This window comes from Leptonychotes weddellii, chromosome 7 (genome assembly GCF_054177405.1).
Source record: "Leptonychotes weddellii isolate Sample4059 chromosome 7, ASM5417740v2, whole genome shotgun sequence".
NCBI classification, from domain to species: domain Eukaryota; kingdom Metazoa; phylum Chordata; class Mammalia; order Carnivora; family Phocidae; genus Leptonychotes; species Leptonychotes weddellii.
Window position 1 is genome coordinate 66,398,894 of NC_138375.1, and position 27,787 is coordinate 66,426,680.

Consider the following 27,787-nt stretch of genomic DNA (forward strand, 5'->3'; position numbering starts at 1 on the left):
ATCTATATCTATACCTATATCATCATCTATATCTATATCACAGTATATATATACATTGGTGGGGTGGAAAAAGGACCCATCTTTTTCAGCATAGCACACTATTTTGCATTTCCACTTTTTTTTAAATTCCAGTATAGTTAACATACAGTGTTAAATTAGTTTCAGGTGTACAATATAGGGATTCAACAGCTGTACATTACACAGTGCTCATCAGGATAAGTGTACATATAATCCCCTCACCTATTTTACCCATCCTGCCCACTTCCCCTCTGGTAACCACCTGTATGTTCTCTATATTTAAGAGTGTTTTTTTGTTTGTCTCTTTTTTGTTGTTTGTTTTGTTTCTTAAATTCCACATATGATTGTAATCATATGGTATTTGTCTTTCTCTGACTTATTTCACTTAGCACTATACCGTCCAGGTCCCTCCATGTTGTTGCAAATAACAAGATTTCATTGTTTTCTATAGCTGAATAATATATATATATATATATATACCACTTCTTTATCCATTCATCTATTGATGGACACTTGGGCTGCTTCCATATTTTGGCTATTGTAAATAATGCAATTAACATAGGGGTGCATATATCTTTTCAAATTAGTGTTTTTGTATTCTTTGGGTAAATACCCAGTAGTGCAATTAATTACTAGATCACATGATAATTCTATTTTTAATTTTTTGAAGAACCTCCATACTGTTTTCCACAGTGGCTGCACCAGTTTGCATTCCCATTAGCAATGCACCAGGGTTCCTTTTTTCCACATCCTTGCCGATATTTATTTCTTGTATTTTTGATTTTAGCCATTCTGATAGGTGTGAGGTAATATCTCATTGTGGTTTGATTTCCTGTGTCTGTTGGCCATCTGTATGTCTTCTTTGGATAAATGTTCATGTCTTCTGTCCATTTTCTAAATTAAATGCATTTTCACTTTTTAAATTAGAGTTAGTATTTTAGAACACGTATACGTCTAAATACTATTCTAAGTACATTGTCCCCATTGATTAATTAATGCTAACAAAAGTCCTCTGTATGAGATGCTTACAAATATTACCTCATATTTTTAAAAAAATTTCCTCTTTTGCTCAATAAGAAACCTGAGGCAAGAGGGGTTTTGTCCCATGTCATATTGTCTATAAGAAGCAGAGACAGGATTTTGGATTTACATAGATTATAGAGCTGACACCATGACTACCAACCCTTTTTTCTAATCTTCCTATATCTTCCTTTCCTTCAATTAGACTGATTCTTATAGATAGATTTTTTTTATGAAATTTGTTTTTTTCCTCCCAAAGAATGAAAATTTGAAAATTTTACTGTGTATCTTTTCAGATTCTAGCAAGTAGTTGGTGATAGATTTTGAATATTTTTCATGTTTATATAAAAGTAGTGTGATTATCAGCATGTTGGTGCTGCAATGTGAAGATTTTTTCCAAATAATTCTTTGTTATTTGCTCTAATTTGCACATGATCAAACAATTATTTCATCTTCCTTGTTACAATGATACCAATTTCCTCCTTCACTTAACAGCTCTGACCATTGTCTCTGATACCAGTAAGACTGCCTTATGTTGTTATTTCTTTTTTTATTATTATGTTATGTTAATCACCATACATTACATCATTAGTTTTTGATATAGTGTTCCATGATTCCTTGTTTGTGTATAACACACAGTGCTCCATGCAGAACGTGCCCTCTTTAATACTCATTACCAGGCTGACCCATCCTCCCACCCCCTCCCCTCTAGAACCCTCAGTTTGTTTTTCAGAGTCCTTTGTCTCTCATGGTTCATCTCCCCCTCTGATTTCCCCCCCTTCAATCTTCCCCTCCTGCTATCTTTTCTTTTTCTTTAACATATAATGTATTACTTAAAATGTTTGAAATAAGAAAAAAATTACATGATTAGCACTTTCTCAAATATTTTATCCTTAAATATTTTCAGAATTCACCCTTAACAAATAAGTTCAAGACATATATTGAGTTATTTATATGCAGTCACATATCCCTTAGTTGCTGTGAATAACTTTACCGATAGGGACAAATCACTAAAACCTTTTGAATATATCCAAAGAGGAAAGCCATGCTTAAAAACAGCAACAAATAAAAACAAAATTATCCAGCATTTTAGAAGTTTATTAATCAATTATTTTTCATACATTCATTAATTTGCTAATTTATTCAAGATGCATATATATTCAGATATATATAATTTATTCAAGATATAGATATAGATGACATATTGGAGGGACTTTTTTGATTACCTACCATGTACTACCTACTACATAATATTAGGAAATATTTTAAGCACTAAGGATATAAGAGTGATCAAGAACCATAGAATCCGGGCATTCATGTGGCAAAACTTCTAGGGATAAAAAGAAAATAAACAAATAAATGAACAAGATATTTATAAATTATTGATCAGAGAAAAATCTCCATGGATTTCTCACCTTTTATACAGGTTTGGTTTCTGAGCAGAAGAAATGTTGGAAGAGCAAATAGCTTTGAAATCTAGAGAGAATGTTTCCCCTCTGGACAGATTTAGATGTATATTTGCCTGGACATGTCTATGTTAGTAAAGATAAAGCCCCTTCTGCCCACTTTCCACAAATATTTGCTTATATTCCAAGAAGCAAGCCTAGAGAGTTGTCCTTTTCCATCCAGGAGATTTTCCTATATTCAAGAAAAATGATAAATCTCTCTTCAGAGAGGAGGGTGGGTAGATTTGCCAGCAGCCCCATAAAATTCAAGTCTCCTCCCCTTCTGTGGCACAACCCACTGCTCATGTAGGTAAACATCTGTCCCTCTTCAAGTTGCTCTCTGAGAACTGGGGTATGGGAAACTGACATACGAAGCTGCTCTGGCTACTGCTTTTGATCTTTTCCCGTGGTCTATTTTTGACTCAGCAATCTCAATCTTTTGTTGTTATATCTCTATCTCTATACATTCTGTATAAATATATTTATATGTATCCTTCTGTGTGTTTGTGTGTGCACACGTATGTGTACACCTGTAGTGCCCTGGCTAGCTAACCAGGTAGTCAGCAAATAGGGTCAAAATCTCAGATCCTTCACAATTTCTGATTTAATAATCATATGTACTAGGAAGGAATTACACACAGTAAGAAAAAGGAAATATATGAATATATGGGTGGAGATGGACATGTTTAAGTAAAGTCTCTCAGCCAATGAAACAGACATGAAGATAAGCCATCATCAATGCAAAGAAAAGAAAAAAAATGAGATGAGATAACATGAAGTATTCAAGGAAGAAAAAAAAATACTAGCATGGAGGAAGCTTAAACAGTCAGAGACTGTGTTGTGGAAGACAACAGAAGGTAGTTTTTCATATGCTGTTGTGGCGATGTGTCTACTGTATTTGACAATGTGATAGTCATTGGCAAAATTCATATGATTCATTTTAGTGAATGCGCCAGGATGGTAGTTGATCAGAGTGGGTTAATTGGTAAGTAGAAGGTAAGAATACAAAAATACTGAGTGCATTAAATGCGTTAGAGTCCCCCCGCCCCCCCCCCGCCGTGTAAAGATGCAAAAAGAGAAACTGAGAGATAGATAGGTTCAAGTGAATTTCTTCACGTAATACTTTTTTTTTTTTCAAAGTTAGGGTCATTAATGTGAAAGGACTATCATTGGGTATTAGTCTTATGATGATCAAAAAACCCGTTGGCTGTTAAAGGAGATGTAGTTCTGTATGATGGAAAGAACACTGAACAATGTGGGTAGGATTCTATAATATAGTCTTGGGTCTTGTACTCATTAGGGGTGTTACCTTGGACAAATAATGGCCTACCTAATCCTCAATTTCTTCATATTTTAAAATCCAGAAAATACTTTTTAATCTACATAGAGGCTTGTAAGATTAAAATGTGTTTAAATATGAGAACACATTTTCAAAATCAGTGGAAGCTATATAAAAATGTAAGGATTTATTTCACCCGTTTATACTAAAACAAGAAAAATAAAACTACTTGATATCATTAATAATGTATAATAGGAAACCATAATATGCAATACAATGTGCTTATCTAAGTGTATTAAAATAGAATTCGTTATTTTATTTTAATATAGAAGAATGTAAAACTCCTTTAAGGATAGGGGCAATGTTATCAGGTCATAGCCAATCCTCATTATATTTTCATGTAGGTGGAAGTCCTAGAAATTAGTCAGAATGCTCATTTAGCAACTGTAATCTGTTTTACATATAAAACATAAGAGATTTAAAGAAGTTAAAATAGTTGAGAAAGTGTAATGAGTTGTATTATTATACTTTTATACTACAATAGAAAGTGTTCTAATATCTTGATATTCAAGTTAACAATTTTATAGGTTAAAAGTATGCTTTATGAAAAAACTTATATTTTGACTAACTTTTAAAATAGTTTACTGGCTCTTTAAAGTGAATAAATTACAAGACATTCTAGAAAAAAATGATACCAAATACTTTTGGTAAAGTTGGCTCTAACAAAATAAATGGCAACAAAAATCCATGGGCTTGGAAATGTTTGGATATTTAACTGTATTTTTCAATTATCGTTTAGTATTTTCTAGATCCAGGCATCCCCCTTTCTCTCATTTTATTAACTACTTGCTCTTCTAATTTTGCTGTGGAAATATTTGTTTGTCATCATATTAAATTATCTCATATGTCAATAAGAAGCTCCCCCCCCGAAAAAAGAGAAAGCATTTTTCTCTCTCCCCAATATCAGATTTTTGACCATTCTCCTTTAATCTTAAACACAGAGCACTGATTTGGAATGAATGGGAAGAGAGAGGTTTTACATTTTTGTTTTATATCAATGCAGAAGAAGGGGACAAATGCTGTTCTTTACCATTTTATTCAAATGTCACCATTCTTTCCTTACTAATTTATAAAAATGTTATGATTTTACAATTTTTGAATATCTGAGGTTAATCCATGCATTTTGGTTACCTGTGGGGACAATATGTCAGCCTGCTTCTGACATCATTTCTCTCTCTCTCTTGCTATCAATCTGCCACCCTCACTTTACTCTTTTTAAGAGTTTTAGGATCCTCCAAAGTAGTGATAATAACTACAAAATTTTCCCTTCAAATGAAAAGGAAATACGATAAAAGATTTAGGGCCTCTCATGTAAATCATGCAATTGTCTCCTTTTTTATAGACTTCGAATCACTAATTGAATTGTTTTATTTCTAATTGTGCATGTGACAGACTTCTATTTTACTGTTCTATACAAAACTTATGTAGCCCAAATTAAATCTAGCATTTTAGTCTGTCAGAATTTTTAAAATCTAATACATCTGTGTTCACTGGTTTGAGTATAATATCTTGGTCTCCATGGCCTGCTAGTCATCAAATTGTTCTTTTTCATTTCTGTCATACTCCTTCTGAGATACTTACTAGATGTCACATATTTGATTAAAAACAATTTTGGAGAAATAGAAGATCTATTTGATGGAACTAAGAGACTGCTATTAAATGTTTCCTCCCAAATCACTACTCTAACTAATTCACTTGGTACTCAAAGTTTTCTATATGAAATAACAACAGAATTTTTGCTAAGGGTCAAGTTTATGATGAAAAAAGAAAAAAAAAAAAAACTTCCCAGGGTGAGACACATCCATTGCGTGTCTATACATTGCATCTAACATAGGTTCACATTTTTTTTAATCTGTCTTTATTTTTATTTCTGATATAAATGGAAGTATGTTTTTACTTAAATATTAAAGTCATGAATGTATCTGGCCCGTGATCCATTCAATCTAGCTACCAGAGTACAACCTCAGGGGAAAGAAAAGAGGGCAAGTGACCTGGCCTAGTCTTCTTGTCAACTGGGCCTCTGGGTACATAGACTAATGATATTTTCTAGGAGAAAGAGACCTTATCTATAGAACTCCTTAGCAAGATGTCCCTGGCTAAAGGATTACTTATAGTAAATAAAATTGCAGACACCGGATTTATGAGGCATGGCTCCCCGGAGAATGTCATGTAAGCCATACAACTCTGTGGGTATAAAATAGAGATGTTATATAATTTAAATGCCTCCTGTTGTGTTAGGTAAAGCCACAGAACCTTCTTTCAAAGCCTCATCTATTATTCTGGGCAAGAGAGTGTGTGACTGATACTGAAAAGAAGGATCTTGTAAGGTTGCCAGATTTAACAAATATAAATACAGATGCCCAGTTAAATTTGAATTGGAGAAAAACAATGAAATGTGTCTATGTGTTAAGTATGTCCCATGTAATATTTGGGATTTACTTACAGTAAAAAAAAAAAATGTGTTGTGTCTCTACAATTGCAATTTAACTGGGCAACCCATATTTTATCTGCAAACCCTAATCTGGAGAAGAAACAGTTGGGATATCCCAGGCATGTGGCATTTGTCGTCTTCTTTGTCCTTGCCTCTGAAATACTCATATTATCAAGATCAATGGTAAGCTTGATACAGGATAATATCTCGGATTCATAAGTCTTATTGACAATTTGATCCTATATGTGAGCTCAGTAGAATATATATACGTATATACATAAATCAGTTTTACTTAATGCATTACACTATTTTAAATTTGTTAAAGTAATTGTTCATGAATCACTAATACTTTATTAGTGACTAGGGGCCAGATTTGTGCTTATATACATGCCTTGCAGATGCATAAATCTCATATCCATACCCACCCATATTTTCACTAATGTAAAAAGTTATGTCCCGGGCGCCTGGGTGGCTCAGATGGTTAAGCGTCTGCCTTCGGCTCAGGTCATGATCCCAGGGTCCTGGGATCGAGTCCCACATCGGGCTCCCTGCTCCGCGGGAAGCCTGCTTCTCCCTCTGCCTCTCTCTCTCTCTCTGTCTCTCATGAATAAATAAATAAATAAAATCTTTAAAAAAAAAAAGTTATGTCCCATATAGCAGAAAAATTTCTCATACTTAGAAATTAGACAAAAGTATGATTGGCTGTCATTCCAATACCATACAGGAGTATTATTTAATAGACATACCCAAGGGCTATTTAATTCTCTATAGTAAAGTACCTTTGTTTGACTTCCTATTTACACTTGAGTAGAACCCAGAACCTATGAAATTTTATGTTAACTGGTAGATGATTTCTTATAGAAATGAAAATAATTCCTGCCTTATTGAAAAGATAATCCTAAATTCTATGTCATTATTGCCCTTTAGGAGAGGAAGTAGTTTTATATTTGACCTAGACATCTTATAATATCAGTGTTTCTTTCAAAGCCCATATATACTCACCCTCTCAAGTTCTTCTTTGAAACAATTTCGTCTTGCCTTTTATTAATGTGCTAAATAGCACTTTGGCCCATGTTTGTTCTGTTTGTATGTAAATCATGTCTTTAAACTTTTTTGAAAATAGTATTTTGACATGCCTAATGTTGAAGAGCTTATGGTTTGTTGGGGAGCCTGCTGACTAAATAGATGGATTATGTCTTCTGGCATTACTAATTTGTATACCTCTTCTATTAGACAAGATGTTGAGAGCAGTGACTATATTCAGTCATGTTACATTTAGGAAGTGACCGAGTCAAATCCATCCAGTTAAACTATCATTCAGTATGTTGCAGATGGTAGATGATTAATAAATTGAGCTCTAAATGAAACATTTGTTGATTAAATGACATATTCCTCAATACGCTGTATACAGCTAAAATAGGATTGTAAATAAAGCCAATAAATTCTGATAGCATCCCCAAAGAGGCTCTGTGGTGTGATACATTTAATCAGTACCTTAATAAGAAAGAATGAATGATGACCTTTTCTCTTGAATGACCACTGTCCTACATACCATCCATTTGGCCTTCCAGATCCACTCCGTATACTTTTTTCTACTTTTTTTCCTTAAGGCTGACCTGTATGGCACTCTTTAAGTTCTCTTGCCCTCTGGATTTAGTTTGCTCTTATCAAATGCTGACAAGAACTAAGAAAGAAACTCTTAGCACTGCTGGTGGCAATAGGCTGCTTCCTTATTCTTACAGCTTTTAGAGTCTATGTTCAGCAAAACATTGGCATTATATAAGCTGACTACAAAAGATCTTGACTCCTTCAATGTCATCTAATTAATTGATTGATTTATACTCTACTTCCCATCCCCCAGAATTATCAGATTAATTACTTAAGAAACACTTAAAAATCACAAAATGACATGATATAGAAAAGTAGTATGAAAGAAAAGATTAAATTAGAGTGAGAGAAAAGTGATGTGGGGTGGAGTTAAGCTTAAGTGCATATCATGATGGCCTTTACCTATACAATTTTGAGGAATCACAAATTTGTCCAAAAAAATTAAGAAAAGGCAAATTTTACCCATTCCAGTTCATGGTGTCTAAATGGAAAGAATATTGCTTGAAATTCAACTGCTCATAGGACAAGAAATAGATATATTCTCTCTAAGATCTTCATTAAAATCTTTGTAATGTTAAGTAACACATTTAACAAATCATTTTATGTAGTTACAGACTTAATATGACTTTTGTTACTGTTTTGTTTTGTTTTAGGTAGGTGCTTCGCTTTGTTTATAACAGTAGTTATCAATATAAGATGGATAATTTACATACAATTGTAATTCATATACAAGTACTGAAATTCTGAGGGAAAGATTGAGTGTGAAAGACAAAGCGTAGCAGAATGCAATGTCAGCACCTAGGGGACTGTTTTAGAATAAGTGAAATTCATTCAACTGGATTGTAGGTAACTCTTGAACTCTACTAAGCGTGAGATTTTACTCTGTCAAATGCCTCATTTGCCGATATTGCCCATTGCCAGTTGAGAAGAGACTCACAGATATAGATGTGCTACAGTCACAATGGGAGAAGAGTGAAGGTCTTTTTGAGGAGGCTCATGATGGAGGCTAATGATGACTTGTGCTTGAAGAGAACTCCTTCTCAGTCTGCCCTAAACTGAAGTGCTGGCAAGGCCATGTTTCCTCTTAGAAAATTATTTTAAAACAACTTTACCACACTGTCAAATGGACAGTAAGGGCAGAAAAGCTTGACCCATCAAACCAATAAGTAGTAAGTTTGTAGTTTAAACCTAGTTCTATTGAACAACTCAGTCTCTGCTTTTTCTGATGCACCATTAATAACATTTAGTGTTAGCTATTAGATTAATATTACTCTGAACATTATTATTGCTATGGTATGCTTGTAAATACAGATGTTTCAAATAATGATGCGACGACCTCAATAAATATTGCCACTTCCCAGTGAATTGCTCCAAAATGAAGTGGCTCTTTAAAATTAGATGTTTTAGCATTCCCTACTAAGTGTCCAACTGCTCATTAAGAATGAAAATGTGTTTCACATATGCTGGTCTTTGACCTTTCTATTTGTAGAGCATTTTGCACTTATGGTTTCATTACCTTCTCCAAAGCCCTTACAATATTTGGCAAGCTTTAGAAAATAGTAACTTGATCAGCTTGACTTAGGGCCACCCAGCAAGTCAAGAGCAGTCAAATAAGCACAAGACCCCAGGCATTTCGACTCTCTTTTTTCCTACCTTGTACAAAAATATTTACATATTAAAAATGTACTTTTTCCTCAGAAGTGCATTTTACATCTATATTGATAAAGTATTATTAAGAAATTACTTAAAGAACACTTAAGGAAGTAAAGCAAGTTGATAATGCTCTAAGTTATATTGCTAAATTTTTTAGCTCTTAGTACCAGTAAGGTGGAACTTTCTGAGTCATGGTTACCAACTGTTTGAAACTCATGATTGATAAGCAGCTGCCAGAAATGCTCAGTTATAAGAGGAAATATTTTACAACTTTTCGGCTAAAAGTAATCTTTAGTACACGTCTTCTTAAATGAATATTTGCTTTTTCTGAAAATTACCCAAAAAGCTAAGAGGCTTATTAAATTAACTCCATAATTCATATGAGATTATTTGCATAACCATTGCAATCAAGCTTTCCTCCCTCATGCTAAATCCATTCCAAAGATAATTGTAGAATAAAATCATAGAGCTTTACAAGCAAAAGGGCCCATAGAGATAATTGCTGTCCTTGCTATGTATGTAAAGAAGTTGAGGTCAAAAAGATTAAGTGACTTGTTCAAGGTGACGCAACTAACTGGTAAGTAGCATTTAGAGATCCTGATACTCACTCCATAATATTGTGTTTATGATCTATTTAATAGCTTTCTGTGAAAAGCAGTAAATAGCTTAATCACTAGATCACAAGGGTACATTGATTCGACAAGTCAAATATGACACAGCTTAAAAGGTCCATTTTAGAAAAGATGTTTATCTTATCCTTATTTACACAGCAAGGAACTTTGAGGAGTTAATTTCAAAACTGTAAGCTGCATGAATCAACTTTGATGAAATACAAATACAGAAAATCAAAACAACCTCTAAGTATTTTAAGTAGATAAATTTAATAATATAACTTAGAAACATGCCCCATTGTGTTTGCAGCTCAATGAGATGGAAGTTGATTCAAAATTCTTCATGTCAAGTCAGCTTACAAAAAGATCAAGAAAGTGGAAAATAAATCCAAGTAATAAAAAAGAAACTCACTGTGATCACTATACATAAAATCAAACTTTCTTTTTTTTTTTTTAAAGATTTTATTTATTTATTTGACAGAGAGAGACACAGTGAGAGAGGGAACACAAGCGGGGGAGTGGGAGGGGGAAGCAGGCTTCCGGCAGAGCAGGGAGCCCGATGTGGGGCTGGATCCCAGGACCCGGGATCATGATCTGAGCCGAAGGCAGACACTTAATGACTGAGCCACCCAGGTGCCCCAAAATCAAACTTTCTTTTTGTTCAACTCCTTTTTTTTTAGGGAGGTGACAAGGGAATAAAGTAGAAGATATTCAGCCAAAGGTAAAAGGTAAAAATCCAAACCTGGATTGTTTAACTTAACAATAATGTCAAAATAGAAACTATAAATTTGGAAACCAAATTTAGGTATGTGTACAGTCTCATTAATTAGCATAAGAAAATGTTTTTAATAGCAGAGGTTTGTGTTATTAGGATCTTAAAGAAAAAAACTTTAATCATTGTGAATTACATGGTTGTACTATGAAGAAAGACTTTAGAATCATAATGCAAACATTAAATGTATTTTTCCACATTTAGAATTAATCCATGTATATTCTTTTGTTCATTAATAGATTAAGTTTTTACAACAAATTTAATTATGATTAAAGAACAGAATATAAAGTGTATCAGTTGTGACAGTGTAAAAGTTATTTGATGTAGATTAGGAGGTGGTAAGGAGAGAATGTTAAGGGAACAGAAGATGTACAAATATTCTCATTTTACAAAGACATGCTGTCTATTCTTGACAGAAAAGGAAATGAAAGTTTAGATTATTATTCCAAGTTAGAAATTTTATGTAACTAAATAGAATAATAAAAATATATAAATGAAAAGGATAGTTCAAGTGTATAATTAAGACAAATTCTCTTCTGCTACAGTATGCATATAATAGGTAATGTATAAACTTTATACATTGAGAAAGAAAAGCCTATAGTATATTATTTAGAGATATAAAATTAGTCACCAAAAAAAGAAAAGCTACTTTAAAATATCTGTTAATAAGAATGCCCCAGGGAATGGGTAAAATACTTTCTTTTTATATTCTTTTATTTTGTAAATCACATTTATATATTAGCAATTTTAGATTTGATTATAAGTTTTTTATTAAAATAGTAATTATATAATCACTAGTTCTGACTTAAAGTCATCAGTAAGATCGTCTCTAATCTGTTACCAAATTTCACTAAAACTGAAAGTATAAAATATATGACCATTTCAAACTACATTCAACTAATATATATCTGCAAAAATAACGTTGGCTTTGGCATAAGCTTAACTGAAGAAGTGATAGTCTTTAGTAATATTTTCAGTTAAATCAAATAGTTCACAGAGTACCATGGTTATTAGGAGCAAACCAACTTAAGTGTAAACCTGGTGGGCTGTTGACTATATTGAATTAAATCCCATTCTGCATTCTTTTGGAAAAGTCTTTCAGAATTGAAAAATAATTTAAATGACATATTCAGGGGCTAATTAGACTATACTTCTAAATATATAAAGTTTGGAAAAATAGTTATGTACTCTCATACTTAAAATCTTTTAAATTTTTATTATTCACTCTTCGGGAGTATTTAGTATTGAGAATGATGTTTTTTTAAACGAGTGAGAACAAATGAGAACCATATATTCTAGGCATTTAAAATTAACCACACATTATTTTAGTGTTGTTAATACAGTATAATAACATGTCATTGTGCTGTAGTCAGCATTATTGTGCAATATAAGCATATTTAATATATTTTTGAAAGGAAGGTATATTTTAGTTTTGATTAACAATTTTAATAATAATATAAATGGTGGAAGACATTTTAAGCAAGATTTTAAAATCTGAAACAATATTGCATCATAAAAATATCTCGATTATTAAAGAATTTAAACAGTGTATATGGATTATTTTGTTCTGTGGGAATACAGTGTTCATACACATATTTACACATGATGTGCAAATTATTGCTTGAGCATCACAGATATTTCAGAAATATTTCCTAAGCTGTGTTGGTTGTGAGGAATCTTTATTTTAGTTCCACCAATGCCAGTAAGTAGTTATGAAACAGTTGGTGAGTCATTAACTTCTCTGAGCTACGGGTTCACACCAAGTTCAAACTGTGAAATTCTAAACAATGAATGATTTTATTTTTTTAAGTTTTTAAATTATCTCTTAGAAATCTTAGGCTATCCTCCAACTTAAAAGTACAAACAACTTAAATACAGAAGTAAAACAAATGATTACGTCATATTAGTTCTATTTTAGTGAATGATGACAGTAGGTTAAAGAATAATCTAGCAAATTAGAAAACCTACTGTGACCAGAAACATAGTGTAAATGAGTTGGGCAGGAAGATTGTGAAACAGTAAGGATATAGTGGGCTTTCTTGAGCTACAGAGAGCATGCTTCTTCAAAAACAGGCTGTGGCTACACAGATTCAATTGCCTGTTGCCATGTGAAAAGGGGTGGGTCTTGTGTTGTAGGTTTGCAGTTTCTCTACAGAATCCATAAATCTAAATTTTATATAAAATATCTTGTTTCTAATTGTGGGCAAGTAATTTAAACTGTGAGCAAAGAAATAAATCTACTGACCAAATATGCCCCATTGGAGAACAATAATTTTTTTTTGCATATTTTACCGTTTCATAGTTAACTACAAGAAAGATTTTTTTCATCCAGTAATACATAATGGGTAACTTAATAGAAATGTTTTAGCTCTTTGATTTTAATTAGTGTTTATATTGATTTCTTGGAAAATTTCATTTTAATATTAAGATTAAAAGAAGATATACTTTTTTAAAAAAGATTTTATTTATTTGAGAGAGAGAATGTGTGTGAGAGAGAGAGCACAAGCAGTGGGAGGTGTAGAGGGAGAAACAGACTCCCCACTGAGCAGGGACCCTGGGATCATGACCTGAGCTGAAGGCAGATGTTTAGCTGACTGAGCCACCCAGGCACCGCTAAAAGAAGGTATTCTTTAAAACTTATTTAATGACTTGTCTTGCCTATATTGAGATAATACTTCATTGAGCCATTACAAGACACTTGCATTTTTAATTGCACTTTATCCTAAAGACTTTCTCATTCATCAACTTTTAGCATGATCAGAAACCATATCATCTTTGGACCCTAAGGGAATAGAAAATTAATTATAAAGTTAAGGAAGTAAACATGTTTTAAAAATGAGTCTATGGGGCAAGTGAAATGTGGTGATATGATATAGTAGAGTATGGTACCTTTCTTCTAGCTCAATTTTAATGGCATTTGAAGTAGGAAAAATGAATACATGCCACAATTTCTAATGTTGAGGAGTAGAAAATGTAGTATTTATAAAGTTATTAACTTTCCAAAAGCTCAGTGACTGTAAACACACACACACACACACTCTCTCTCTCTCTCTCTCTCTCTCTCTCATGCTAAATCTAAACATTAAACTCACTTTGTAACAAATTTTCTTATAAGCCACCAAGATCTTGGCCTCTGATGTTAGATACCCACGGGTCATGTGTATGTTGGGGTGAGCTGTGTGTGAGACAGACTGTATACCTAGTGTCTAGAATATTGACTGACATGTGATAGGTTGTCAATAAATATTTGTTTAATCATTGAATTATGTTTATGGGTTTTTCATGGCACATTTTTGACAAATGTGTTCCTGTCTCCTCTGCATGCATACATGTAGAACAGCAGTATTAGAGAAATTGTTGGTATTCTCAGTAGAAAAAAACGCTCCCAAAACCATAAACACTGTGGTAGGGCAGTAACAGACAAGACAATCTTATAGGCACAGAGGATCTGCACAGAAGGATCTGAAGGTGAAAGGAGTACACTATTTATATAAAAAGAGAGAGGTGAACCAAACAGGTCATGTGAATTATCTACACCAGAGAAATAAAACAGCTTTTCTATCAGTGAGCTTACTGTGTCTTCTATGTTTGTTTTGAACTAAAAGATTGTAAGAGTGCTGTGTTACTCAGGTTCAAACCCTTCAGTGACCTCTCAACTTTTACAAGATGCTTTAACAACTTTAGACTTTTTAGTTATTGGTTCAAAGACAAAATGTTATGGGTGTGCACAGGGTTTGTCCCCTCAGTTGCAAATAAATTGAAGCAAAACTAAATTCAATTTAATTTTCCTCTGGCACAGTGGGTGATCATTGAGATTGGCCATTTGCAGTTCAAAGAAACTGAACTATGTTGTGCTTTTTGGATAAAACTTTTTCTAGCCATATGTATTCCAGATGATGTACTAGTTCCATGTTTAAATCATATTTCTTCTTACTCCCATTAGGATAGCATTATAACTAGAATATGACTTTGATATTTATGAATGAAAATGTTTATTTTCAGTGCAATCTTTCAAAAAGATTACAATACATTTTAATTCTTACAAAGCTGGTGGTGTCCACATTTCCATAGCTATTCCATGTAGTTATTAAAATTACTCAATCCTCATTATCTATATTTTATAATAGTAAAATAACAAAAATTTATCAGTTTTATCCTAAAGGAACTCTGAAAAAGTAAAGAAAAATATTTTAGCTAATAAAACAAGTGTAATGTTTAATCCACAAACAAAAATACAGACTTCCCTATATAGAGTTCACAGTGTAAAATGTATCTCTCATGCTTTCTCATTGCATTCTACTATTGTCCTATACAGTAGATAATTGCCATGTTATCACAAAACAGGCATAACAGTCATCAGAAAATAAGTATGAATACTAATTCAGAAAGTCCTGAAATTCCATTCTGTTATTTGAAATGTAAACACCTGACTTGTAGACCCTTTGATCTGGCAGACCTTGTCTACTATTTTAGATCAACTCAACATTTATATATTATGGATTTACTATATATCTACAATATACTTTATATACATTTCTAGCTGCTAGGAAGCAAGATTAATTTGAGTAAATTCCTAGTCTCCAGAGGCTATAGTCTAATGAGGAATCAGAATTTCACACGGTGTTATCTTCAAACACCTGCATCAGTATTATCAAAGGACTTTAGTAAAAATAAAGATTCTTTGGCCTAACCACAGAGCTAGTGAATGAGAATATTTGAGAGTAGAGCCACCAATCTACTAATTGAACAAACAGCCAATTTGAAAACCACTGGTCTAGTCTAATCCCTTAATTTTAAGATGTTTAAGGTAAAGAAATTTAGTTTCAAATAGTTTAGCTTGGCCAGCCCATAAGTTAGTTAATGACCAAGTTAGTTAGCTGTTCAAATCCACACAACACTCTGTTTTTCTCTCTGCTCCAAATGTGCACTACCACCCCCATGCACACATAAGCAAACACATGCCTCCAGTAGTAACAGCCAAGGCATTGCAGCTCAGCACTAGCAGTAGGAATTTCACCTTATTTATATTTCGAGTTCAGATTCTATGCCTCTGTTGCACACAGCATGTTCCTCTCAACAAATTACTGGAAAAAGCTGGTGGATCAGCACATTGGAATATTTGTTTTTTTGTTTTTTTTTTTTTTTAAGATTTTATTTATTTGACAGAGAGAGATACAGCGAGAGAGGGAACACAAGCAGGGGGAGTGGGAGAGGGAGAAGCAGGCCTCCCGCGGAGCAGGGAGCCCGATGCGGGGCTCGATCCCAGGACCCTGGGATCATGACCCGAGCCGAAGGCAGACGCTCAACGACTGAGCCACCCAGGCGCCCCAGCACATTGGAATATTTGATGCAGCGGAGCATTTCATGATTTTATAACTTTGCAAGTATTTCAAGGGTTAATTGATGATTATACATAAACGAAGAGAAATCTGAATCTGTATTTCATGCCTTTGAGAAGCATGCCTTCATATAAAAGAGATTATTTATATCTAAAATAGAAATCAGAAGCTTATAGATTGGAGAAATTTTCATTGTCTTTACTTACAGGTATTTTACTCCCAGAATTCCAAAGTACCAAAGAAAAAGAAAAAAAAAAGTGAATAGAATTCTATCTCCACTGAGCATGTAGAAACCTGCAGTAGAATGTCTCTCTTATCTTAATAATGAGAAAAATGAAATAACCTACAAAATCATAAATTTTCCTGTCAAAGAGCTGAAATTGCAAAGTAACAAGGAAACTGATACCCAAAGAGTGACAAGCGTCTCTAAGATAGATGGTGTATATGGATTGTTTCACCTTTAGCACAGCATGAGAGGAAGAGGTGGCTGTTCTAAAAGCCAATCACAAGAAATGAACTGAAATTGTAATGAATGACTGTAGGCCAGATTGTGAATAGCACACGAGTTTAGAACAGTATTTCTCAACTAAGGACTATTGACACTGTGCACTGGATAATTCTATGTTGTGGAGGACTGTCCTGAACACTGTAGTATGTTTATAAGTTTCCTTGGCCTCTACCTGTTAGAAGCCAATAATAACCCCCACCTTTTGACAATCAAAAATGTCTCCGGATGTTGCCGAAATGCACCTAGACTAGGGGAAAAAATGGTTCTATGTTGAGAATCATTGATTTAGAATAGCTGAAAACCCAAGACACAAGGGGACTATGCACACACTTATAACTTTTTTTTTTTCCCAAGGACCTCCAGTGAGAAAGATTGGAGGGCATGGCAGGAAACCAGAGAAAGCCACCCTCAAAGCCTACAGGAAACAATCAACTGGCATTGATGACAGACAAGAAACATTGTCCACTGTTGCCAGACTTACCTCTCAGATGAAGGAAAAGCTTTAAGCCACTGTGGGATGAATAACAATCCCTCTTCCCCAGCCAAAACAGCTATGGGAAGGAAAAACAAAAGGAGGTAGGAAACCCTTTTATCCTGCCTTCAGGACACAAGCAAAGATCCAATGCTTCTGGAGGAAGAGTAGAAGACTCCTGTCTCTAGTGGTGGAGTAGGAAGACTTCTCAAACTGAGCATACTACATGAAAGCCAAACAGAGGACTTCTACAGCTAGGTGCAGGACAAGAAATCCTTTCCTGCCTAAGATCCCCCAGAGAGTAAATATAGAGTTTAGATGCCATATTATAGACATAGGAGCAGAAATGCTGAAATGGCACCAACCCTGAGGCCCACATGTGGAGTTTATAACATATATAGAAGAAAAATGTATACAATAGCACAAGGGATGGGGTAAAACAAATAAGAATTTATTGTCAGAAGGTTCTTATAGAAATTATGAAATGAAGAACTATTATTTGAAAGTAAACTGTGGTAAATTAAATGTATAAGTTACAAACTGTAGAAATATTTACTAAAATATTTGTAAAAGAGTTATAATTAATAAAACCAGGATGGAGAAAAAAAAAAGTAGAGTCAAAAATGCATTAAATATAAATGGTCTAAATATCTGCATTAAAATGCAGACCTTGTCACACTGAATAAATAAGACAATGCTGCCATCTACATTTCCTTTTTAAATGTAAAGATATATTTAGGTTAAAAGTAAACTAGATCACTCTACTACTCTATAAAATAGATTATTTTACAAATTAAAATACAAAGTAACTAAGAAATTTACCAGTGAGGATGAGGTATTTTATAATTGTGAGGAGTTCAATATATCATAAAATATAATTATTCTAAATATGTAGTGCTATGGATTGAATGTTTATGTACCCAGATTCATATGTTGAATCCCCAGTGTGATGCTATTTGGAGGTAAAGCCTTTGGGAGGTGATTTGGAAGGTAAGGCCTTTGGGAGGCCTCATGGATAGATTAATGTCCTTATAAAAAAGATCCCACTGAGCTCCCTTGTTTCTTCTGCCCTGTAAAGACACAGGAATAAGACAGCCCTCTAGGAACTAGAAAGCAGGCCCTTACCAGACACTAAATCTCGCAGCACCCTGATCTTGGACTGCCCAGCCTCCAGAGTTAGGAGAAATAAATCATTGTTTAAGCTGCCTAGTCTATGGTATTCTTATTATAGCAGCCTGATCAGACAAAGAATATGCAAATAACAATATGGCTTCAATTATATGAATAAAATACTGATATAACTGAAAGGAGACATGCTTGGGGACTTCCACACTCCTCTCTCAGTAACTGATAGGACTGATACACAATCAGTAAGGATATACAATATCTGAATAACACTATCAACCAAATTGACCAATTGAACTATAAAATAGTTCACCCAGGGGTGCCTGGGTGGCTCAGTGAGTTGAGCATCTGACTCTTGGTTTCAGCTCAGGTCATGATCTCATGGGTCATGGGATCGAACCCCACATTGGGCTCCACACTCAGCAGGGAGTCTGCTTGAGATTCTCTCCCTCTGCCCCTCCCCCAACTCGTGTGCTCACTCTCTCTCAAATAAATAAATAAATCTTTAAAAAGATCATGTCACCCAATACAACCAGAATGTACATTATATGCTAGCACATGTAGACAATTCACTAACATAGACCATATTACGGACCATAAAATAAATATCAAAAAATTTAAAATAATTCAATTTATACCAAATGCCTTCTCTGACCAGAGCAGAATCTAACTAAAAATCAATAAAATAAATATATCTAGAACAACTCTCAAATATTTTTGGTAGACATACTAATGGCCCCCAAAGATGTCCTAAAACTATGAATATTTTATTTTACATGGTAAAAAGAATTTGGGGATGTAATTAAATTAAGGACCAAATTAAGGATCTTGAGATAGCAAGATTATTCTTGATTATGTGGGTTGTCCTAATGTAATTGCAGGGGTCCTTATAAGACAGAGGCAGGAAGGTTAAAGAAAAAGAAATATAATCATGAAAGCAGTGGTTGATGTAATGCACTTTGAAGATGGAGGAAGGGGCCAAGGAATGAGGTGGCCTCTAGAAGCCAGCTGAGGCAAGGAAACAAATTCTCACTTGGAGCCTCCAGAATGAATGTGATGCTGCAGACACTTTAATTTTAGCCCCATGAAATTCATATTAAGCTTCTGACCTCCATAACTGTAATATGATTTCATATTATTTTAAGCCACTAAGTTGGTGGTAATTTGTTAATAGCAATAAGAAACTAATACAATTTGGCAACCAAACAATATACTTCTTACTAACCCTTGGTTCAAAAAATAAATTACATGGGGAATTTGATAATATTTGAAATTAAGTGAAAATGAAAACACAGCTATGAAAATTTCTGAAACTCAACAAGAAGCAACGTAAATAGGACAATTTATAGCACTAATGTTGATATTAAAAAAGGAAGTTACCTTAAATCAATAATCTAAACCCTCCCCCCTTAAGAAACTAGAAAAAGAACAGATTAAATCTAAAGCAAACAGAAGGTGGAAAACAATAAACATAAAAGAAGAAATCAAAGAAATTGAAAACAAAAAAAAAAGAGAAAAATCAATAACCAATTTTGCTTTTGAAAAAAAATCAGTGAAATTAATAAATATATAAGCCACACCTCCAGCCTATAAATAAATGGCCTAGATATGTATCAGTTATACATGTACATACATACATGTATATATGAAAAAACACAAATTACATAAATATGAGAAAACACAAATTACAAATGTCAGAAATGAAGGAGGGGGTGGCACCTGGGTGGGACAGTTAGTTGAGCACCTGACTCTTGGTTTCTGCTCAGTTTGTGATCTCCTTCTCATGGGATCAGGCTCTGTGTGGGGCTCCATGCACTCAGCACAGAGTCTGCTTCAGATTCTCTCCTCCTCTGCCTCTCCCACTCATGCTCTCTCTCTCTCTCTTTCCAAAGTAACTAAATAAACATTGGGGTACAGGTGCCCCTTCATTTCACTACATCTGTATCTTTGGGATAAATACCTGGTAGTGCAGTTGCTGGGTCATAGAATAGCTCTATTTTTAACTTCTTGACACTACATCTGAAACTAATGATGTACTATGTGTTGGCTAATTGAATTTAAATAATAAAAAAAAAGGAAAAAAATCTTTAAAAAAAATAAAAAGAATGAAGGAGGGGACTTCACTACAGATTCTACAGATATTAACAGGAACTATATTATGAATAATGTGACCTCAGTAAAATCACCAAATCAATGAAAGGGACCATCTATGAAATATTTAAAATAACAGAAGAATTCATTAAAGAAGAATTAACAAACCTATATATATATATTAAATAAATCAAATTTATTATTAAATAACTTCCCACAAAGAGAATTGCAGATCCGATGATTTAACTGGTGAATTCTACAGAATATTTAAGAAAGAAATAATTTTAATTGTAGATAATCTCTACCAGAACACTTCCCAGTTCATTTTGAGGCCACCATTAGCTTAAAGCCAGTCAGAAATTACAAAAATGAAAATTATAGACCAGTATTCCTCATAAATGTGAACACACAAATCCTTTATCAATATTAGTAAGTAAAATTCAGAAGTGTATAAAAAAGGTAATAAATCTTGACGATACAGGATTGTTCTAGGAATGCGAAATTCAACATTTAAAAACCAATCAATATAAGTCCCCCTATCAACAGACTAAAATATAAATGATTATCTTGATAGATTTAGACAAATGTTTGACAAATTTCAATATACACACATTATACAAACTGTCAGCATCTAGGAGTAGAAGGAAGCTTTTTCAATATAATAAAGGTATTCTATGGGAAGCATACTTCCCTTGTATTTAATGGTGAGAGACTGATAGTTCTCCCCTAAAATATCAAGGCAATGATGTTCACTTTCACAACTTCTATTTAATGTTGTACTGAAAGTCCTAGCCAGTAAAATAATGTAAGGAAAACAAATAAAAATCATAAAGGTTGAAAATAAGAAATAACACTGTGAGTGTGTGTGTAGGTTGGCGGGGGAGGGGGCGGGGGATAACATAAGCAACTACATAGAAAACCCTAAATAATCTGGGAGAAAAAAAAAAAAACAACTCACTTAATACTAATAAGTGAGTTTTTGCAGGTTTCAAGACAGACGATCAATAAAAACTTAAATGCATATCTAGACATTAGAAAAAATAATTTAGAAGTGGTGGAAAAAACAGTATCATTGATAATAGCATTAATAAAATATACTCAGCTATAAGTTTGAGGAAAGTATGTGAAAGAATTGTGTGCTTAAAACTACAAAATATTGATGAAGTTAATTAAGGTAGACCCAAATAGAGAAGTATCCGCTGAGTTGATGGGAAATTCAATATTATTAAGTTAGCAATTTTCCCAAGTAATATATAGGTTCAGTGCCATTGCAGTTAAAATATCAGCAGGGTTTTTGTAGAAATTAATAAGCCAATTTGAAATTTTATATGGAATTGTAGAGGACCTACATTAACCAAACAGCTTTAAAACAAATGTATTTTGAAGTACAGTAATCAAGTTAGTACAGAATTGGCAAAGAGATATAGATCAATAAAACAGAATACAGTGTCCAGGAATAGATCCATACAAAAATATTCAATTGATTTTACAAAGAAAAAGGTGCTAGGGTAATTCGTTGGGGGAAAAAGTAATCTTTTTAACAAATGGTACTGGATTAAATAAATAGTCATATAAGAAATGAACCTTGACTCATATTTTGCAGTATATATAAAATTCAACATTAGATGGATAACAGACCTAATTGTAAAACGTAATAAAACTATAAAGTTTCTTTAAGAAAACATGGGAGAAAATCTTTGTGACATTGGATTAGGAAATAATTTCTTCCATATTAGGCAAAAAATATGAAAAAAAACCTAACCAATTGAACTCTGTCAAAATTTAATACTTATGCTCTTCTAAAAACACCATTAAGAAAATGAAAAGGCTGGTCACAGACTGGGAGAAAATAATTGCCAAACACGTTTTTGTTAAGAAGTTGGATCCAGACTATATACAGAAAATTTATAACTTAATTAAAAATTAATCCAATTAAAATGTAGTAATAGACGTGAATAGATATCAAAGAAGAGATGATTGTCAAGTAAGAACATAAAAGGCTGTTCATATCATCAGTTATTTGGGAAATGCAAATTAAAAGCACTATGAGATATTGGGACATACTAGAATGGCTAATATGCAAAAAACAGAAAGTTTAAAAAGCTGACAAGGAATGAGATCAACCAGAAATATTGTACATTGCCGGTAGGAATCAAAATGTGCCACCATTCTGGGAAAGAGCATGGCACTGCTTACTGAGTTGTACCTGTAATAAGATCCTGTGAAATCCTCTTCTAATCATTTATCCAAGAAAAGGGAAAACATATGTTCACATAAAGGCTTGTAAGTGACAGAAATATATGGACAGAAATCAGGTCAGTGATTGCCTGGCCTTGGCAATGATGGGGTGGTGGTTGATATCAAACTGACATAAGGAACGTTTGGAATGATGAAAATGTTGCATATCTCAATCAAGGTGGTGATTACACCACTGTATAAATTCATCAAAACAAATTGTAGTACATACCAATAGTGAGTTTTGTTACATATAAATTAAACCTCAGGGGTGCCTGGGTGGCTCAGTTGGTTAAGTGTCCGACTCTTGGTTTTGGCTCAGGTCATGATCTCAGGGTCCTGGGATCAAGCCCCAACTCAAGCTCTGTGCTCAGTGGGGGGTCTGCTTGAGGATTCTCTCCCTCTGCCCCTCCTTTCTTTCTCTCCCCCTTTCTCTCTCAAATAAATAAATCTTTAAAAAAATAAATTATACCTCAGTAAACCTTGGAAATAATATATAGAGTCTCTTTAGATATGTAGAAGTCATAGAACAATCCTAAGGAAAGTTTGCAAGTATTAGGGAAAGAGTCTACAACAGAAATTGGACTCTTTGTACCAGCAATCTGCTTCTTATATAATTAGCTTGATTAAGGGATCCTCTCATTTTTGTCTTGGACATAAGTGTTACATTTGCTTAAATTGGGATAATTAATTTCTATGTAAAGAAGTAGAAAATAATTTTATCTTCCTAAATTCAAGCATAGACAGCTCAAAGAAACACATTTTTATTTTCTTGTTTACATTGGTTAAACTATAAAATTAACATATTTATTAAAAATTAATTAAACAGGGGCATCTGGGTGGCTCAGTCGGTTAAGTGTCTGCCTTTGGCTCAGGTCATGGTCTCAGGGTCCTGGGATCAAGCCCTGCATCGGGCTCCCTGCTCAGTGGTGAGTCTGCTTCTCCCTCTCCCTCTGCCCCTAATCCTGCTTTCGCTCTCTCTCTCCCTCAAATAAAACAAACAAACAAACAAACAAAATAATGGAAATTAAAAATAAAATACTCCCCAATATCCCTTCAAAATAATCCCTCTCCCACTACTCCTTCAAAGTATTCATTGTAGAGATAGGTAAACAGTAATTTTGGACATCTAACTCCAAGTCTGATCTCTACCGATATTAAGTTGCATGTGTTAGGTGTATCCTGTACAGTCAACTATATTAAATTTAATGTGTTCAGATGAAGCTGGTAAACTTGGTAAATATACCTACAGCTGACAAACTTAGTTGCGTAAAGGTTGTGTGGCAGAAGTGAGAGTCCATCTCTCTGACCCCTCAGAGTTCATATGGACATTCAGGCTTTCCAGGTGCTAAAAGTCTCTTCCATGCTCATCTGCAATTCTTACATCCCTCAAATCAAGTAGATTATTGTCCCTGATATTTGAGCTTAATTTATTGCATGTAACCCACGAACCTGACACTACTTTTGAATTAACATAATAGCCTTCAGAGTTAACCACTATTAATGTTTTAGAATTCAAGATATCTAGGGGAAAAAAACTATTAAGGAATCTGAAATATTTGAATAGAACTGAGCTGAAGCTGACTTTTAATCTAGTATGTCTGGAAAAAAATAATTGCTGACCTGCATATTGAAATAGTAATGAAAAACAAGTATTTTAGGTCTTTTAGTATTAAAAAAGTAATTTTTCTATATGTATAGAGATTTCATTCATGCTAATGACAATTGTAATTAATTATCAAAACTTTCATTTATTTTAAACGGTTTGTTACTGACTACAATAACTTGCCAAAACAGTTATTATTTAAAGATAACTAAGTAATAGGTTTTTTACTCTGAAATATGAACTGTTTTTAATAGTTGTTTCATTCATTAGACATATGGAAACTTCATATATCCATGTATTTAATGTACTTCTAAATTAGATATTTTATAATGCCTTTATCAAGAGAAATCCTTTTTGTTTGTGAGATTTAGCATCGACAGTTTTGCTTTAATTATAGATTGATTTTCTCCTCACTATCAGTAACATTTCAGCAATGCTGTAAAAGTAGTATTTCATCTTATGTCAGGTAAATTAATATATTCACTGCCAAATACATATATGGAGATACCCTATATTTCACTCAGCTTTCTGAAACCATGGCCTGAGTCTCTCATTATGCCAGCAAAAGCCCTCTAGGTCACATGCTATTCTGTAGCTTTACCTTAATTTCACAGTGTTCTTGGCTTTGGAAATGTTCAGATACTCTTTGCTTACCTGAATCTATCACTAGGCCCAATCTGTTCCTAACACCCCACACAGCCATTTTCACTCTATTGTTCCCACACTATTTGTCATGAGAGATTATTTTAAAATTGCCAACTCTGAGAATTCCACACAAAGAGAGGGTACAAGTCTTTTCTGTTAGAGTATTAAATTTATTTGGAGATCCTATAGTCTCAAATTTGGAACAGAGGACAGAGAAAGAGGCAGGTCTATGCCATTGGCATCTACCATTCTTGTGGCATTCCTTTCAAATCTCCTTTTTTAAGAGCAGTGGTAATGGTAGAAGATTGTGGGGTAGCTGCTTATGCCTGATCTTGTCTTCTTCTGCATATTTCATTTTATTTTATTTTACTTGAACTATATCTTTTGGGGGGAAAGTTTATTTTTTAAACATGAAGTTGTGAATTACACATTTTGGTCTAATAGTTACTAGGACCACTCCCCTCCCTGGGGCAATGCCAGATTCATATCTCATAAGCCAAAATAAGGAAATAACATGAAGTTAATATGGAAGTTGGGACGGAAATTAACAGAATTGGCATCTGTTAATAATTCACATATTATCCTAACATGTACTATTCTTTTCTTACACATTTTTGTGGAATTCGTTATTGAGACAGTTTTTATGAGCTTCCCACTTTGTGTTTTAGATCAAACATGCTTTTTAGTGTACCCTTACTCATTGCACAGAATACTTTTACTAAGCCATGAAGCTAAAATTATAACATGTCATTGGTTATGAGAATGGTTCTTAAATATATAATGAGACTATAAATACATATTGAAATAACATTTTTATTATATTTTAGAAAAGGCTTAATCTAGTATTCTACAGTGTGAAGGATTTAAATCAGCTATATAAAAGTGGTAAAATGGTATTGAACACTATCTGTTCCATAAATTGTTTGGTCATGATTTTTTTTTAAAGATTTTACTTATTTATTTCACAGAGAGAGACACAGCGAGAGAGGAAACACAAGCAGGGGGAGAGGGAGAGGGAAAAGCAGGCTTCCCACTGAGCAGGGAGCCCAATGCGGGGCTCGATCCCAGGACCCTGAGATCATGACCTGAGCCAAAGGCAGACGCTTAATGACTGAGCCACCCAGGTGCCCTGGTCATGATTTTTTTTTTAAGTCAAATATGTAAAAGTACTCCATGTTGTACCTGAGTTCATTCTACAGAAGACTGTGTATCTCCCAGTAGGTTCATTGTAAGGATTGGCACTAAGAATTAGAGAAGAAGGTGAAACAGGCAAATCTCAGAAAAATAGTACTTTCTTTGGTTAAATAATAATTAAATCACTAGGAATGAGATTAGCTAGCAACATGAAAACTTCCCAGAAAAAGCTTGCCTAGATGGATTTAGAAATATTCAAGTTGCCTCCCTGGATGCTGTTATTGAAGTAGTCAAATTAAAATGAACCAGTTCCCCTCCCCCAAAAAAACAATTACTTTGTCAGATATGCTATTAAATAACACTTAAATTATTTAACATGATTTTGTGATGACAAATGCAGCAGGCTCCAAGCTATTGAAGCTGTTGGGAGAACTTATGATTTCTAGATCAGTAAGATTTCTTAGATAAAGCAAACTGAATCACTATTAACTACCCTACAGCTTAGAAAAAGAGGAAACAAAGAGGGTCTCAGAATAATACCATAAATGGCAAACAAATAAAACTGTAAAGCTATAAAATCACCACACTTTTCCCTAAGAAATCAGGTCAGGCGAGTAGGATCAGGCTAGATATTTTTAAATGTTTTGATTTATTTATTCTTTTAGAAATTCCTCCTTTCATTATCTCCTTACTCTATCATTTTACTTTCATATTGGACTTAGTAGGAAAGTAATGAGTCAGTAACTGGGAGTAAGGAAGAAAAGGAGAATTAGTAGTTTGGGTAACATCTTTCCACATTATTCCAGTGCTTTATTGACATGAAACAATTTTGTCATATTTATTTGCTGTTTAGATTGCTCTGTGTTTCCAGCATATGGGAGATCTAATAAAATTTTTGGTTATACCAACTGGATCCATCAACCTTAAAAGAGTTGGAGAGTGATTTTTTTTTTTCTGTTCACAGAGTACTTTTGCACTCATGTTACCTTAATATGAACTATAATAGATCATTAAATTACTTAAATAATGTGCAGTCATTTACTTTCAGTGGCATTATTGTTGTTACTTAAGAGAGAATTCCTTTATAAGAATGTCTACACATTTAAAGATATCTGCAAGCAAGTATATATTTGTGTGTGTGGATAATAGGTACAAATTGGTACAAGCAGAAAAATGGTTGGAAAGATAATTTCTCTTTCTTTTTACAGTGTTTATTTAAAATTCACTTTGTAGGCAAGGCACATTAGAGACTTTGATTTGAAGAGGTTTCCTTTCGAAGGTGACAAGCTAGCTTTCACTAAAACATTAATCCTCTGGCTATTTATCAGAGACTAGAGACTGTAAGGACATTGGAGACTAGAAATATTATGCTCAGAGAATAAAATCCTAGTGCTTCTTGAACTCAAGGTTTTCATATTATACAAAATCATTTGGAAAGTATATATTTGGAATTAAAATGGAAGTGTGAGGTTTCATCATTTATGATAAACAGATTACAGAGAGCTATCATTTAGTGGCTTTCTTTTTAAATGTTTTTTAAAGCTCAAGAAACTGTACATGCACACACACAAGATTAGGTGCAAAGGACAGTTTTAATAGCTGTGAAAAACGGAAAGATGAATTAAAAGGTTTTAGTCATATTTATTATTATTATTATTATTATTATTATTTATATCACTAAGTTAGTCCTGCAGGCAAAATAATGAGAAGAAGCAGAGTACACAATAGAGGTACT